This window comes from Schistocerca gregaria, chromosome X (assembly GCF_023897955.1).
Source record: "Schistocerca gregaria isolate iqSchGreg1 chromosome X, iqSchGreg1.2, whole genome shotgun sequence".
Classification (NCBI taxonomy): Eukaryota; Metazoa; Arthropoda; class Insecta; order Orthoptera; family Acrididae; genus Schistocerca; species Schistocerca gregaria.
This window is the reverse complement of record NC_064931.1, coordinates 185,053,274-185,068,586: the sequence shown is the minus strand read 5'-3', so window position 1 is coordinate 185,068,586 and position 15,313 is coordinate 185,053,274. Positions and strand designations below refer to the sequence as shown.

The 15,313-nt window shown below is 43.9% G+C and overlaps 1 protein-coding gene and 1 non-coding gene across 2 annotated transcripts in view; one reads left to right on the top strand and one right to left on the bottom strand.

Annotated features, from left to right (window-relative positions):
* The window catches only part of LOC126298713 (probable ATP-dependent RNA helicase DDX31), a 255,676-nt gene that overhangs the window by 90,458 nt on the left and 149,905 nt on the right, over positions 1-15,313 (bottom strand). The gene's annotated exons all lie outside the window — the stretch shown is intronic.
* Positions 5,056-5,129, top strand: Trnat-ugu (transfer RNA threonine (anticodon UGU)). Its single transcript has one exon. It is a non-coding gene; the product is annotated as a tRNA-Thr (tRNA).

Here is a 15,313-nt window from a genome sequence, read left to right as displayed (position 1 = left end):
GTAAGTCATTAATGTATGTTAACAACAGTAAAGGACCTAAGACCAAACCCTGCGGGACCCCGTACTTGCTAGCCCCCAGTCTGAGGAATCAGCTGTTGTTTTAACATTACATGAACCGCTAATGTCAACTTTCTGCATTCTTCCAGTTAAGTATGAATTAAACCATTTGTGCATTTCCCCCCTCAAACCATAATGATTTAGCTTATCTAAAAGAATTCCATGATTTACACAATCAAAGGCCTTTGAGAGATCACAAATAATACCCAATGAGTGATGTCCGGTTATTCAGAGCATTTAATATTTGATCAGTGAAAGCGTATATAGCGTTTTCTGTTGAAAAGCCTTTCTGAAAACCAAACTGACATTTTGTTAGTACTTCATTTTTACAAATATGGGAGGCTACTCTTGAATACATTACTTTCTCAAAAATTTTTGTTAGAGCTGTCAGAAGAGAGATTGGGCGATAGTTGTTGACATCTGATGTATCCCCCTTTTTATGCAATGGTTTTACAATGGCATATTTCAGTCTATCGGGGGAAACACCCTGCTCCAAAGAGCTATCACATACGTGGCTGAGAATCCTACTTATCTGTGGGGAACAAGCTTTAAGTATCTTGCTGGAAATGCCATCAATTCCGTAAGAGCTTTTACTTTTCAGTGAGTTTATTATTTTACTGATTTCAGAGGGAGAGGTTGGTGCAAATACAGTTGTTTCAAACTGCACAGGTATGGCCTCTTCTATTAGAAGCCTTGCCTCTTCTAGTGAAGAATTAGATCCTATTTTCTCCACAACATTTAAAAAAGATTATTGAAAATATTTCCTATTTCTGATTGTTTGTTAGTACACTTGCCATTCAGTTTTATGGCAGTAAAGTCTTCCTGTGCTCTTGGTTGCCCTGTTTCCATTTCAATAATATTCCAAATTGATTTAATTTTATTATCAGAGTTACTGATCTCAGACATGATACACATGCTTCTGGACTTTTTAATAACTTTTCTTAGTATCGCACAATAGTTTTTATAATATTGAACAATTTCGGGGTCAGTACTCCCTCTTGCTGTTAGATACAGTTCTCTTTTACGGTTGCAAGATATTCTTATTCCTTTAGTTAGCCAAGGTTTTTTATCTTTTCTTGGAATTATGATTAACTATTTTCTTGGGAAAACAATTTTCAAATACCCTTAAAAATGTATCGTGAAATAAGTTATATTTCAATTTGCATCGGGTTCCATGTACAGTCATTCCAAAAGGTCACACAAACGTGGTTGCTTTGAAAGGGCGCAGACAGGTGGGAGCAGTTACTTCAGCAGAAAGAGGTCAGACTGTGACTGCAGAAACCTGTGTTTCAGCGTCGGGGTGCTACGTACCACCTATGTTAATTTATCCTCGAAAACGAATGCAACACGCGTTGGAGACTGGCCTGCCCCCTGGTGCCTCGGCAGAAGTGCAAGAAACTGGTTGTATGACGAAAGAACTATTTTTGACTTGGTTTAAGAAGTTTATTGCATTTACTGGAGCGTCATAGGAAAAACCAATACTTCTCATATTGGACGGCCACAAAACGCAAACCAAGAACTTAGAACTGCTGGATGTGGTCTGCGAAAATGGGGTTGTCTTGCTGTGTTTGCCACCACACTGTTCACACCGTCTTCAACCATTAGGCGTGGCCTTTATGAAACCTCTCAGTAAATTTTACGAAGATGAAGTAAGATCGTGGCTTCGCACGATCCTGAAAAAGTTGTTACGCTGCATCAGGTCGCAAGTTTATTCGGCAATGCCCTCATTCATTCAGCTGCAATGTCCACAGCAGTGAACGGGTTTCGGAAAACAGGCATTTGGCCTGTAAACAGAAACGTGTTTCAAGAAAGTGATTACCTTCCCTGTTCAACTACAGACATTCATCAAGCTCACAGACCTGAAGTTACAGAAACGGAAGACCAAATACCAGAGACGTTGTCAAGACGTAAAACACCTGAACAATTAACGACTGACGATCAAGCACCTGTTTCGTTTAACTTTCAGGTTACCAGCCCTGAAATTGTGTTAGTTATTCCAAAGGTGGATAAAAAAAAAAACCAAAAGGAAACTATCTAACAAGCGTGGAAAACCCGTTGTTTTAACCGAATCTCCTTATAGGAGTGAACTATCTGAAGAAATTAAACGTGCTGCATGTAAACGAAAACTCTTCTCAAAGACGTTTAATAAACCTGGGATGCCACCAAAAGGACATAATGACAACGAAAAAGTGACGAACGTTACTGACGTCTTAACCACACAAAAAAATGTGTGTGAAATCTTATTGGACCTAACCGCTAAGGTCAGCAGTCCCTAAGCTTACAGACTACTTAACCTAAATTATCCTAATGACAAACGCACACACCCACGCCGAGAGAGGATTCGAACCTTCGCCGGGACCAGCCGCACAGTCCATAAGTGCAGCGCCTAAGACCGCTCGGCTAGTCCCGCGTGGCCCTTAACCACCCGTTCATGCTCAAGAGATAATAAACTGAGGTCGAATGACACCGAGGAAGAGAGTGAAGAATGTTTATACTGCTATGACTTCTCTGGAGGAGGCTGGATACGGTATATTAAATGCGGACGCTGGGCCCACGACACTTCTGCAGGGATAGAAAGTGATGATGATGAGACTGTCCACACTTGGGTACTATGTGAAAGTAAGAGGTCTAAATAAAACGTAATACCTGATTCTACAATTCGCAGAACCATGTTTCGAAACCTTAACGTCACATGATTTCGTTAGTCCAGTCCTTATTTAAGCTTTAGAGATGAATTCATGCTAGTTCCCCATCTTACCCCGCATACGGGGCAAGACGGGGGAATTGGTAGTTTATGTTTCAAATCGAGATATTGCTAACTAAATGTAACAAGTTTGCAGGTTTCTTTGCGTGCTATTGTAATTCAGTGGTTAAGTAAACAAATGATAATCAAACCTACTTGAATTGGTTTATTTTTGTCCCTATTATAAGGGTTTAAAGTTAGCTTCCCCATCTTGCCCCGCCTTCCACTAATTAGTTTACATTGTATTTAGGGATCGCATTATAAAAGTGTTCAAAGCAGAGAGTTCTATGGCACCAGCTACAGTTTGGAAGCCGCACACTTTCACACAGTGAACAAAGCACAATAGTTTGTTGGTTCACCGACGCCATGAACACAAATGTCTTACTGACTCCGCTGTACAGTACTTGGCACTCGGGCATTAGGCGGCTGCCGTGGGACGGAGCGAGTGGCAAACAACCGCCGCGCACCAAGTTTAGAAAGCTATACTTTCAGATGATCATATCTGCGTGGTATCAGGATTAAGCCACAAATTATTGCGCGGGATCGACAGCTGTCACTGATATCTTCTTAGTGTCTTTTTTTTTTCTCCTTCAAATATGAGGTCATGTTGGTGACGTCTCCTTGTCAGAACCTAGGCGACACGTGTCATTAGTGCCGAAATGAGCTACGATCTGCATCTGACTACATTCTGTGCTCTCCACTGCGTACAGGATGGACTCTTCCACCAGGCGTAAAATTCTTCCCAGTATACACGACATTTGCAGTTTGGTTCGTTTCCTCCTGTCACTGTATTTCTCTGAGAGGGGGTATCACACGCCGAATACTGGTATTACCTACAACTCTCAACCCTTTCTTTCCCCTCTGTTAGAGACTTGACCGCGACAGAGTACAGACCGCTGCACTAGCTGCGAGGCAATGCCCATGAGTTCTGTTTCATCCACACGAGGCAATGACTCACACCTATTCTTTAGAGCCATTAGCCACATGCAACCTTCCGCACCACAAACAGCTCCAGGTCAATCCACGTCTCGTCAGCTTTCGTAACGTGACCGCTTGGTGACCAGGGTTCTGTCGGTATAATGGAGTATCTGGCAAATTGCCTTCACAATGGGATACCTCCCTGTCACTTCCTCACCGGTGCAATTCGCAGCGGCCACATGAAGCTTATCGAAATTGGCGAACAGAGCTTCCACGACTCGCGAACAGCAGCCAGCTTCTTCAACACTATCTCTATACGCTCATAATCACTTGTCACATCTACGAGTATACGTGATATTAGCTCTTTCACTAATGATTATGGTTTAGCCGGCAGTTGTGGCCGAGCGATTCTAGGTGCTTCAGTCCGGAACAGCGCTGCTGCTACGGTCGCAGGTTCGAATCCTGCCTCGGGCATGGATGTGTGTGATGTCCTTAGGTTAGTTAGGTTTAAGTAGTTGTAAGTCTAGGGGACTGATGACCTCAGATGTTAAGTCCCATAGGGCTCAGAGCCATTTGAACCATTTTGATTATGGTTTGATAAACGATCGTTGGTTCAAACTGAATCACACTACAGCACAATAGCAGCGTTTAGATACGGGAGAGCTGTTGATACTGTCAGATCAGAGACACTGTCGAAACGTTCTCTACAACACATAGTGACGCCCACACTAGGAGGTCTCCCCTGTTCTCCCAAGTCATTACCCTTGTCATATTTTAGCTACTATTTTCAAAAATGTCAGAATGCAAAAATTTGCATCATGGTCAGTGGTGATTTTCTGCCACGACACAACACGATAAATAAAGTCCTGGAATTCGGCGATCTCGCAGTTCACCACGCACAGCATTCGACTAATGTCGACATGCTAGACTCCATTATTCTACTAAATAAAATCTAACTACCAGAGATATGAAATTAGACAGTGTAGACTGCTTGCTTCAAATCAACACAGAAATAGTTCCGCTCGAGTTTTATCCTCATGCCCATCTCACATTCATGTAAATAGAAGTATTTATATATATGAAGATGGTATCTTTTCTTTCAGACATGTCCGAAAGAATATAGTTAATGTTCACCGGACATTTGACCATCTTCTTCTGTGCGGATGCACAAACAGTGCCCGAACTGTCGAACTCTTACGGGAATCGGCAAAAACCGCGAGTAATGAGTAATAATGGGCAGGGGCATTATGTATATAGTGCAAGACAGTAAGTTGGTAATGTGGGTCTCACGGGAGGCGTGCCAGAGGTAAGTCCCTGCAGTCGCACTATCCTCTGTTTCCTCGGTGGCTCAGATGGATAGAGCGTCTGCCATGTAAGCAGGAGATCCCGGGTTCGAGTCCCGGTCGGGGCACACATTTTCAACTGTCGCCGTTGATATATATCAACACAGCTAGGGGTATTCATTTCACTGTATTAAAAATATTAATCGAAATCGTCACAAAACATTAGTGTTGAATCAATCACCAAACAACATGAAACCAGCTATATTTTATATACGATTTTAGTTTTGATCGCAGAACAACTGCGGAAAAGCAGTTTATTGCTGAAGCTTCTCTTTCATGACGGGGGAGAAACCAGCGCGACGGAAACATCACTTCCGATCTGCAGCTTCAACTGGGAAATGACGTTTGCAGCATTTCAATTACACGCCGCAACTGGACCTCTTTTCTCATAATTTTTTTTAAAAAAACACGGCGATCAGAAGCGCGCAAATCAGAGTTAGACAAACAGTCTCTGAAAGCATGACAGGCGCATAAAAAAGTTAAATGGAGTCTGCGAGGCGAAAACAAATTAGGCTACTTCCCGAGACGCGGCCGCCAGACAATGGTGTACCCACTGGCGCCCGGAAAACCCGCCTCTACGGCCTGCGACCGGCTCATCAGCCACAAAAACACGCCGCTCCTGTAATTGCATCCACCCAGCCGTTCCAAGAGCCCGCTAAATGCTTCTATACATATCAGACATACCAAAGTTCTAGTAGGTACTAACAAAAAAAAGATAAACATACAATCAAAACGAACGCAGTCTTTATTTCCGTTTTTTACGTTTTGTTAGTTACGTTGCATCATGTGCTCTTGGAATGTACGCTTTATTGATTGGCAACTATTTCTCCAAATCCTCACTTTTTTGAAGTAAGTTCCCCGACTTTTCAGGAAGCGGTAAACGATTCTCTGTTGCAATCATATAAGTTAGAGAGATCCCAAAGTGAACGCCTCACATCATCAATAAATTAATCATTTGTGGCATCTTATGTTTCGTGTTCGGCGATTTACAAATTAATGCATAAAAGTAGAAAGACAAGAAACAGACAAAAGGTCGTTTTCAGAATGAGATTTTCACTCTGCAGCGGAGTGTGCGCTGATATGAAACTTCCTGGCAGATTAAAACTGTGTGCCGGACCGAGACTCGAACTCGGGACCGAAAGGCAAACGTCCCGAGTTCGAGTCTCGGTCCGGCACACAGTTTTAATCTGCCAGAAAGTTTCAAAAGTGCGTTTACTTAAGGCCGCAGGCAATGAACAAGTGTCGTTAAATAATGCTACACAACTATTTTTTCTCAAAACATATTTATTCTTAAGAGATATACTCACGTTCTTTGGCCTTACTCTGGCAATGTATAAGAGCGTGTATTCCCTGTTGGTAAAGGCTCTAGTCCTGTGCTTGCTCGAGCCATGTTTCCATTGCATGAATTATATACCAGGCATGAGCAACCTTTGTTCTCCAATCATTCACATACTTACTGAAGCTCGTGGGTCACCTCGTCACGTGACGCGACAGCAGCGCCCCTATAGTATAAAAACCAAATTATATCGTCAGTGACGTCAATGTTTATGGTAAAAAGACCGATAAGAATTGTACCCCTTTCCGGACATGCCACGCCAACAAATTATGCCTCAAACCAAGCTTTTTTTTTTTTTTTTTTTTTTTTGGAGGTATATTCAATTTACGTTTACCCCATCTCCAGACATACATCATTTACTCGTACTTGCGCGTCGTGAATATTGCCTCTATACATATGATGTTTTACAACAGCTGTCTCAAAAACGTCCGCTGCATAATTTTGTAACGCTGTTAAAAAGAAGCGACGTTCACGACACGTAAATAAAAGTAAATATCTGAAAATGGCACGTCGCGCATCATGAAATGTCATCATGGAAAAATAAACGCCAATAAAAATAACTAGTTGCAGCTAATTCAGCATATATTTCCTTCAGTTTCAACTTTTGTAGTGTTCTAATACATCCATAATCGACAAGAGTTATTTATTAATATTATTATGAGAAAGAATAGAAAAACAAAATATGGCAATGAGACAGACAATCCCAATTGACAAGCTATTATAGGAAACTTTATTATTTTTGGCTAAGACAGCTCTTTCGATTGTTTGAAATGTAGTGTGTTAATATCCACAAACACTAGTAGCAAGCATTTTTAAAATATTTGTACTTAATATGATTGATTGTATAGGCATGTGTTGTTTTTGCAAATGCAATGAGGCTATCTCTTTCTCTGTTCCACGAATTTCTTCCGCGGGCTGGGATGAAACCAATAGTCGCTTGCCCACCAGTGAATTACACTCCATCATCTTCAAAGTGTGTCTCACGAAGAGAATCCTTCATGACAGACCAAGGGTAGATGAGGCAATGATGTCAAATCCAATTTGATGATAGGCTTCCGGATTTTGAGACCTGTATGTGGGCGTGCATTGTTGCGTTGGAGCAAGATACCTTTTGGATTCCTGTCCGACCGAACAATGAGGAAATGGTTCTTTATATACGCCTCTGACTTAATGGTTTACCCTTTGTGACAGAGAGGCTTTTCAATTGGAATCAAATTGCACAACAGTGCAGATGAAATGGCTTTTCTTTGTATCTTCTGGTTTATTGTGGGCATTCGTGAAACCCGTCTCGAGCACACTTTTGAACATCCAAGAATCTCAATCATTGCACACGGACTTCCAAATTCCAATGCTCACCGATAGCTTCAGAGCCAACTGTGATAGGCCTGACTGCATCAATAATGGCTTCCGCACGCAGTTCACCATGTTGGAAGACGTGGCTGTGACAGGACGTCTTGAACGTGGCCGATTATGTGCAGAGTTTCAGCACTTCCTGACATTTTAATTCTCTCTCCCACTGCCCAGCAGCACTATTATCAACAGAATCATCACCATACACTGCACACAGACGTTTATGGATGTTTACCAGTTTCTTTTCCGCAGCCAAGAATTGAATTACAACACGTTGATTGTAACGCCTGTCTTGCGTAGGCGCCATTTTTATGTTCCACTACGGTTCTGTCACCTGTCAGAGCACTGATTCGATTTACAGGGTGTCGCAAAACAAGTCCTTCCAGTAACACAGGAGGTACACAACTCTATGAGAAAAACATACCCAATCAGGGACAGTATAACGTCGTGCAGGTCCTGTGGAATTATCAACATATTCTCACATTTTTAAATGTATTATTTTAGTACTATATACTGTTTCAAGGTAACTTCTAAGAATATTTTCTTTCACTATTATAAATAATAATATATGTTACGTTTCTTCTTTTTCGCACCACTATCATCTAAGCAACATAATGAACGTTACTCAAGGTTGGTCGGTTGGTATGGGGGAGGGGACCAAACAGCAAGGTCTCGGTCCCATCGGATTAGAGAAGGAAGCCGATCGTGCCCTTTCAGAAGATCCATCCCAGCGTTTGCCTGAAGCGATTTAGGGAAATCACGGAAAATCTAAATTATGATGGTCGGACACGAGTTTGAACCGTCGTCCTCTCGAATGCGAGTCCAGTGTGCTGACCACTGCGCCACCTCGTTCGGTCACTGCTCAAGAGACAAAAAGTATCCCTCGTGGTGCATTATTACTACCTATGTAATGCCCAGTATGTCCGCCGTTGGCAAGGATAACAGCGGCGACGTGTAGTGGCACGGAAGTAATAAGGCTTTGGTATGTCACTACAGCGAGATGGCACCACACCAGCACACCCAAGTCATCTAATTCCCGTAGAGTGGGGAGGTGCGCGGCTATGAGCTCCGATGCCACGTTCAATCCCATCCCACATGTGTTCGATCGAGTTCATATCTGGAAAGTTGCCGGGCCAGTACATCAACTGGATCTCCCCACTATATTCCTCGAACCACTCCATCACACTCCTGTCCTTGTAACATTATCCTGCAGAAAAATACCACTGCTGTCGGAAAACATGATCATCATGAAGCAGTGTATGTGGTCTGAAAACAGTGTACGATACTCGTTGGCCGTCATGGTGCCTTGCACGAGCTCCACTGGAACGATGGATGCCCACACGAATGTTCCCCAAACCATAATGGAGCCACCACCAGGTTATCTCCGTCCTGCATTTCAGGTGGCAAGGAGCTGTACTGGTACTACATGCGCCGTACGTTTGCCTGACTAGCAGTCATTCCTTGCCAGGTGACGCTACTGTCGCCTGCCTGGATGGGTTTATATCGATAGCAGGTCGGTGGTCATAATGTTCTAGTTAGACCGTGTACAAAGCCGAAGTTTCCAAGCGACCAGGTTACTAGTTTGCTTTCACTGTAAGAGAAGAGTAGGGTTGCCACTGTTACACATTTTAATCATCGTTAGAATTAATGGCATACAGAACTGACAACTTCCTGTTACTGCAACCACTGTCGTCAGCAGTCTGTCTCTAAACTAATCGTTATGACCTCACATTAAAAAGTAAAATACGTTGTCTATACACTAGTGTGCAGAACTCGAGGAAAAAAGTAACTTTAGCATGACATTCCATTGCCAAGTAATACAACTCGATTAAACTTGGACCATACATAGAAAGAACTGCTATAGAAGGTAACTGAAAGCGAAGTAAGCGCAATTCATGACGGTTCCCTAGACATAACAGAAGGCAGGATATAGTTCTTAGTAGGATGTGTGATCACCACGGCAAGCAATGCATGCTCTGCAAAGAGGCTCCCATGCGGGCAAAGAGGTTAGTACCGAGTTCCTGTGGTAGGAATTTCCACGCGTCCAACAGCGAGGATGGCAACTGTTGGACGGTCGTTGTTGCATGTAGACGTGCTGCAATAATTCTCCACAACCCATCCCACACGTGCTCAATGGGATATATGTCGGCGGAAGGAGCAGGACAGTTCATTCACTCAATATACCCTTTTTCCAAGAGCTCCTCCAATGCGCGTTTCTGTGAGATAGCATATTGTCATACACGCAAATGAGGTCACGGGCGAAAGTACCCTGGAAAACCGCTCTAGGGGAAGGAGTACAGTGTCACAATAATGTTGACCAGTGAGTGTACCGCGTTCAAATATTTGGAGGCTAGTACATCCACGCAACATTATGCCTCCCCACAACATAACACCTGGACCCCCAATCCGATCATATTCGACCATTTTGCTGGGTGCACCTCTAGTCGTTTAAGGCGGCGTTCAGAATCACTACTCAGACTAAAGCTGCTCTCATTCCGAGAGGTGCAAGCGACCTCACTTCTTCCTTGTTGGTCCAGTCGGTATGTATGCTCTTGACACCTTCGCAAATAGTGCCGCCGATCTTCAGGAGTCAAAGGAACACAAAGTACAGGCTGTCGGGCAATGAGACTACTGCCATGTAGTTGCTATGCCACTCTATAGCATGAGGTTGAATGCCTTGCACTCATGTTAAATTTGATTGCAACTGCACCCACCGCACTATGTAGCGGCCATTTGCTGCTTTACTTGACCGTGGTCGACCACCACCTCTGCTTCGGCCAGCACTGCGCATGGTTCTGAACGCTCCCCATGCACGTGAAACAATGCTGCGACCTCACTTCTTCCTTGTTGGTCCAGTCGCTATGTATGCTCTTTACACCTTCGCAAATAGTTATGACCTCACATTAAAAAGTAAAATACGTTGTCTATACACTAGTGTGCAGAACTCGAGGAAAAAAGTAACTTTAGCATGACATGCCATTGCCAAGTAATACAACTCGATTAAACTTGGACCATACATAGAAAGAACTACTTCGTCCTCCTTTTAAGTTGCTGGTGAATTTTCGAACATAAACTCATCAATATTTCTCCGGGGCATGCTGTAATGAAGAACACACCACCACAGTGCACCGCAACTGTTCGCTGATTGACACAGACTGTCTTTTTCCCGTTCCTGACGATCGGCTTTCTGTTCACGACTGGCGGGCCTCTGGTATAACGCTCCCGCTCTTTCATTCTTTTCCACCGAGTACTAATATGTTATGTTACTTTATCTATCTCATCGTTAAATTTTGCTGAGCAGTATAATACAAAATTTAAACCTCTAGATACCGAGAAAGATGGCGCTGTGGTTAGCACATTGGACTCGCATTCGGTAGGACGACGGTCCAAACCACCGTCCGGTCATCCTGATTTAGATTTTCCGTGATTTCTCTAAACTGCTTCAGGTAAATGCCGAGATTGGTCCTTTGAAAGAGCACGGCCTATTTCCTTACTCATCCTTCCCAAACCCGGTAAGACCGATGATCGCTGACTGGTCCCCTCCCCCAAATCAGCCAGCCAGCCAGCCAGCCAGACCTCTAGATACAACAAAATTTCTCGATATACTACACAAAATGTCACGACACGTTCACTGAGAAAGACTAATCAACATCGCGCTGGTTTGTGGAAGCTGAGAACCTAATAATGCCACATTCGACAGGAGAGAACGAACGCACTGTCCTATCTGGATTGCTTAAACATTAAAACAAGCATTAATACGTTGTAACATAGTAAATATATGGACTGTAAGGGCCAGGGCGAAACGGAGGGGGTGGCGAGATAGGTTCTCGCCAACGTCAGAGGGAGCGCAAAGCTGATCGACAACAATAGAGAAAGACAGTCGGTTTAAGAATTACCATGAAAGATACGTGACTTCTATACCTCGCGTTCCATCTTCTTCCTATGAGAAGCCTTTCCCTCATCCTGCGACTGAGTGCACGATGTTGTCAGAGAGTCATTTTCGCCCAAGTAGCGTCATAAAGAAACAAATCGTACAGAACAGATGTCCGTCGCTAACACAGTTTATGGGGTAAACTGCACTTTATTCCGACAACTGCCGCCTACACAGCTCGCTCACGTTCAGTAATGGGGTTCTTTCTGCTACTTCGGTACGGTGCTTAGCCTTGATTCGTTCGACCGAAGGCTGCCAAGTTTTGACGATTTCTGCTCTCCGCGAACTAGTACCAATTTTCGAGGAGTAAATAAAGTATATTCTTAACGTACAAGATGTGAGTATTCTGTGGTGGAGAATGATGTGTCGGTGGTGACCCAGAAGCCGCTCAAAGCTGGATAATATTTTTATTACACCTCGTAGTTTGTAGCACAGGTATTCCTGGAAGGAGGGCCTCGACCCACGGAACCCGGAAGCGAATCAGTTTTGTAAGACTCCGGCCCCTGCTATCCTTAGCGGGGCCGAGATGTGGCGCGGCCTTACGCAGTCAACGATTCCGGCCGTGGCCGGCCAACTTCAGGGCTGGCGCGGCCGGCTGACACGGTTCGCTGAGTGTGGGACGCTAAGTCCAGCCACGCAATAGCAAATGACGGGCGGTGACGTCCAGGGAGTTAACCCCGAGACAACGGCTGGCACTGTCGAGCGCGGCAATGTCGGTGGACATCAGTTCGACCCTCGGCCCGTCAGCCAGCGGCTGGAACCGCTTGGCAGGCGGAACTCTCAGAATGAAGGCAGAGGGGCGACAACTTGGCGGTGACCAATACTATAACGGGTGACTATTCCGTGACTCGCTCCTATCCGACAGCCAGTTATTATAGTATTGGCACTAAAACGGGTTTATTGTGGAGTTGCGGCTGCAGGAGTCTCATATGGTGCTTGCCATTGTGTCTCTGGTTACAGACACCGTCCGGGCCCTAACTGGCAGGCAAACGGCGATGCCCTGTGAGCGCCGTGGTGCAATGCTGGGTCAGCGTATTGCCGTAAGTGACCTGCTTTATGGCATCTGTCATCTGTCTAGGTTCGTGTCGTTACTTTTATTACAAAACGACGAAATTCAGAGGCGAGCTGCTACATTTGTTACCGGTAGGCTTGAACAACATGTAAGTGTCACGGAGATGCTTCGGGAACTCAAATGAGAATCCCTGGAGGGAAGGCGACGTTCTTTTCGAGAAACATTGTTGAGAAAATTTAGAGACCAGGCATTTGAAGCTGACTGCCAAACGATACTACTGCCGCTAACATACGTTGTGCGTAAGGAGCACGGAGATACGATACGAAAAATCAGGGCTCAACGGAGGCATATAGACAGTCTTCTTTCCCTAGCTCTACCTGCGAGTGGAACAGGAAAGGAAATGGCTAGTAGCGGTGGAGGGTACCCTCTGCCACGCACCGTACGGTGGCTTGCGGAGTATGGATGTAGATGAGCCCGCCCTGTTCGCCGTGCGGTCAAACGCACGGCTTTCCGGGCGGGAAGGAGCGCCTGGTCCCCGGCACGAATCCGCCCGGCGGATTTGTGTCGAAGTCCGGTGAGCCGCCAGTCTGTGGATGGTTTTTAGGTGGTTTTCCATCTGCCTCGGCGAATACGGGCTGGTTCCCCTCATTCCGCCTCAGTTACACTATGTCTGCGATTGCTGCGCAAACAAGTTCTTCACGTACGCGTACACCACCATTACTCTACCACGCAAACATAGGGGTTACACTCGTCTGGTGTGAGACGTTTCCTGGGGGATCCACCGGGGTTCGAACCGCACAATAACCCTGGGTTCGGTCTGGGGCGGCGGAGGGGTGAAGTGGACTGCGGTAGTCGTCATGGGATTGTGGACCACTGCGGCTGCGGCGGGGACGGAGCCTCTCCGTCTTTTCTAGGTCTCCGGTTAACATACAATGCAATACATACAATGCAATGGGTGTAGATGTAGAAAACCAAATTTATCGCGCAACAAAATGCATTTTTAAGTTATACCTTTTTAATAACGTTTCATTTTTATTAATCCTACTTACAATATTATAAATTTTCGGGAAGATAGTTTTACGGGAGAGGGGAGGGGGGGGGGGGGAGGGGAGGCGCAGCTTTGTCAGTTCTGTCAGAAGCGCACGATCACCTCGGCGGTAAGGTTCTGGTAAGGGTACACTGTCACTGAACTCACAGTTAGTGAAAGAAACATAAAACAGGAAAACAAAAGCCAACGCTAAGTGAGGCAGATGATGATTTACCTTCATCCAACGTGTATCTTTCAGACTTTGGGAGTACTCTAGTTGCCCGACCATTCCAGTGAGCGACCTGTGTCGTTTGGTGCAAGATTAAATCAAAGTCGATTTTTAGGTGAGAATTGTTAACCAACGTAACTGTAATAATCTTTGTCGATAATGTTCTGGTGCAAGTTCGTAATAATCCATAGCAGACCATAGTGAAACAGAACATCTAAATATGATACATGAGCGAATCTGTAGTACGTAAAATGTGAATAATTTACGATCCAACGGACCCGCAGCATCCTAGCTCTTAGAGGCATTATTTAACTAAACTTTTTTTTTTATTAATGAATTTGGCCAGCTATGGGCCGCATACAACTTAAGACTTAGGGTGTTTCTTTTTCTTTCGTTCTTCCAAGTACTACTTCATTTTCTCGCCAACTGCTCGTCTCTGCTCATCTGTCCACACTCTCTTAGGTCGAGGTTTTGGCTCATCTTCTTCATAGTTTGCGTTTTCTGTCAGTAGCTTGAAGTGATTCCTGTCACTTATTATTTCTTCTGTAACACCTATTTTGTTAGCGTCTTTCTTTACTGCTTCTATCCATCCTACACTTTCTTACAGCTTACTAACGTAATTTAAAATTTTCTTTGTAATTCGTTTCTTCCATTCTTTTTAAATGTCCATAAAATTTTAGCCGCCTCTTCCTCATTTTATCTGTGATCTTTTCTGTGTTTTTGTATAATTCTTCATTTCTCCTTTTAATCCACCTATTTTCCTTGTTTTTCTCAGGACCTAGAATTTTTCTTAGTATTTTCTCTCTCTTTTTTCTAGTTCCCTTAATTCTCCTTTCTTGAATAACGTTAGGCACTCTGACCCATACGTTGCTTGTGTCCTAATAACTGAATTATACTGTTTAATCTTCGCTTGTGTCGATATTGATCTCTTATTGTAGTAGTTTTGTGTTAATTTATATGCAAATTCAAACTTTTTTATTCTTTATTTGTTGTGTCCACTCCCCCAGGTATTTGAATCTATCAACTGTTTTAATTTTTCCATACTTTGTTTTCATAAACTTTTCTGTATTATGTTTGAGTCCTATATACTCGGTTTTTTTCATAGAATATTTTTAGCCCAGTCTTTTCAGCAATCTCGTGTAACAGATCAAGCACAACTGTTGCGTCTGTTCGGTTTTCAGTTATCAATGCCATATCATCCGCAAAGGCTAAACATTTCACTTCAAATTTGTTCTTTCCTTGGCCCATGCTTATATCCTTTGTGGCTCTGTTTTTTAATGTGCTTCCCCATGTTTTCACTATTTCATCTACAACCAAGTTAAAGAGAATTGGGGACAGTCCATCTCCTTGTCCAACTCCTGTTTTGA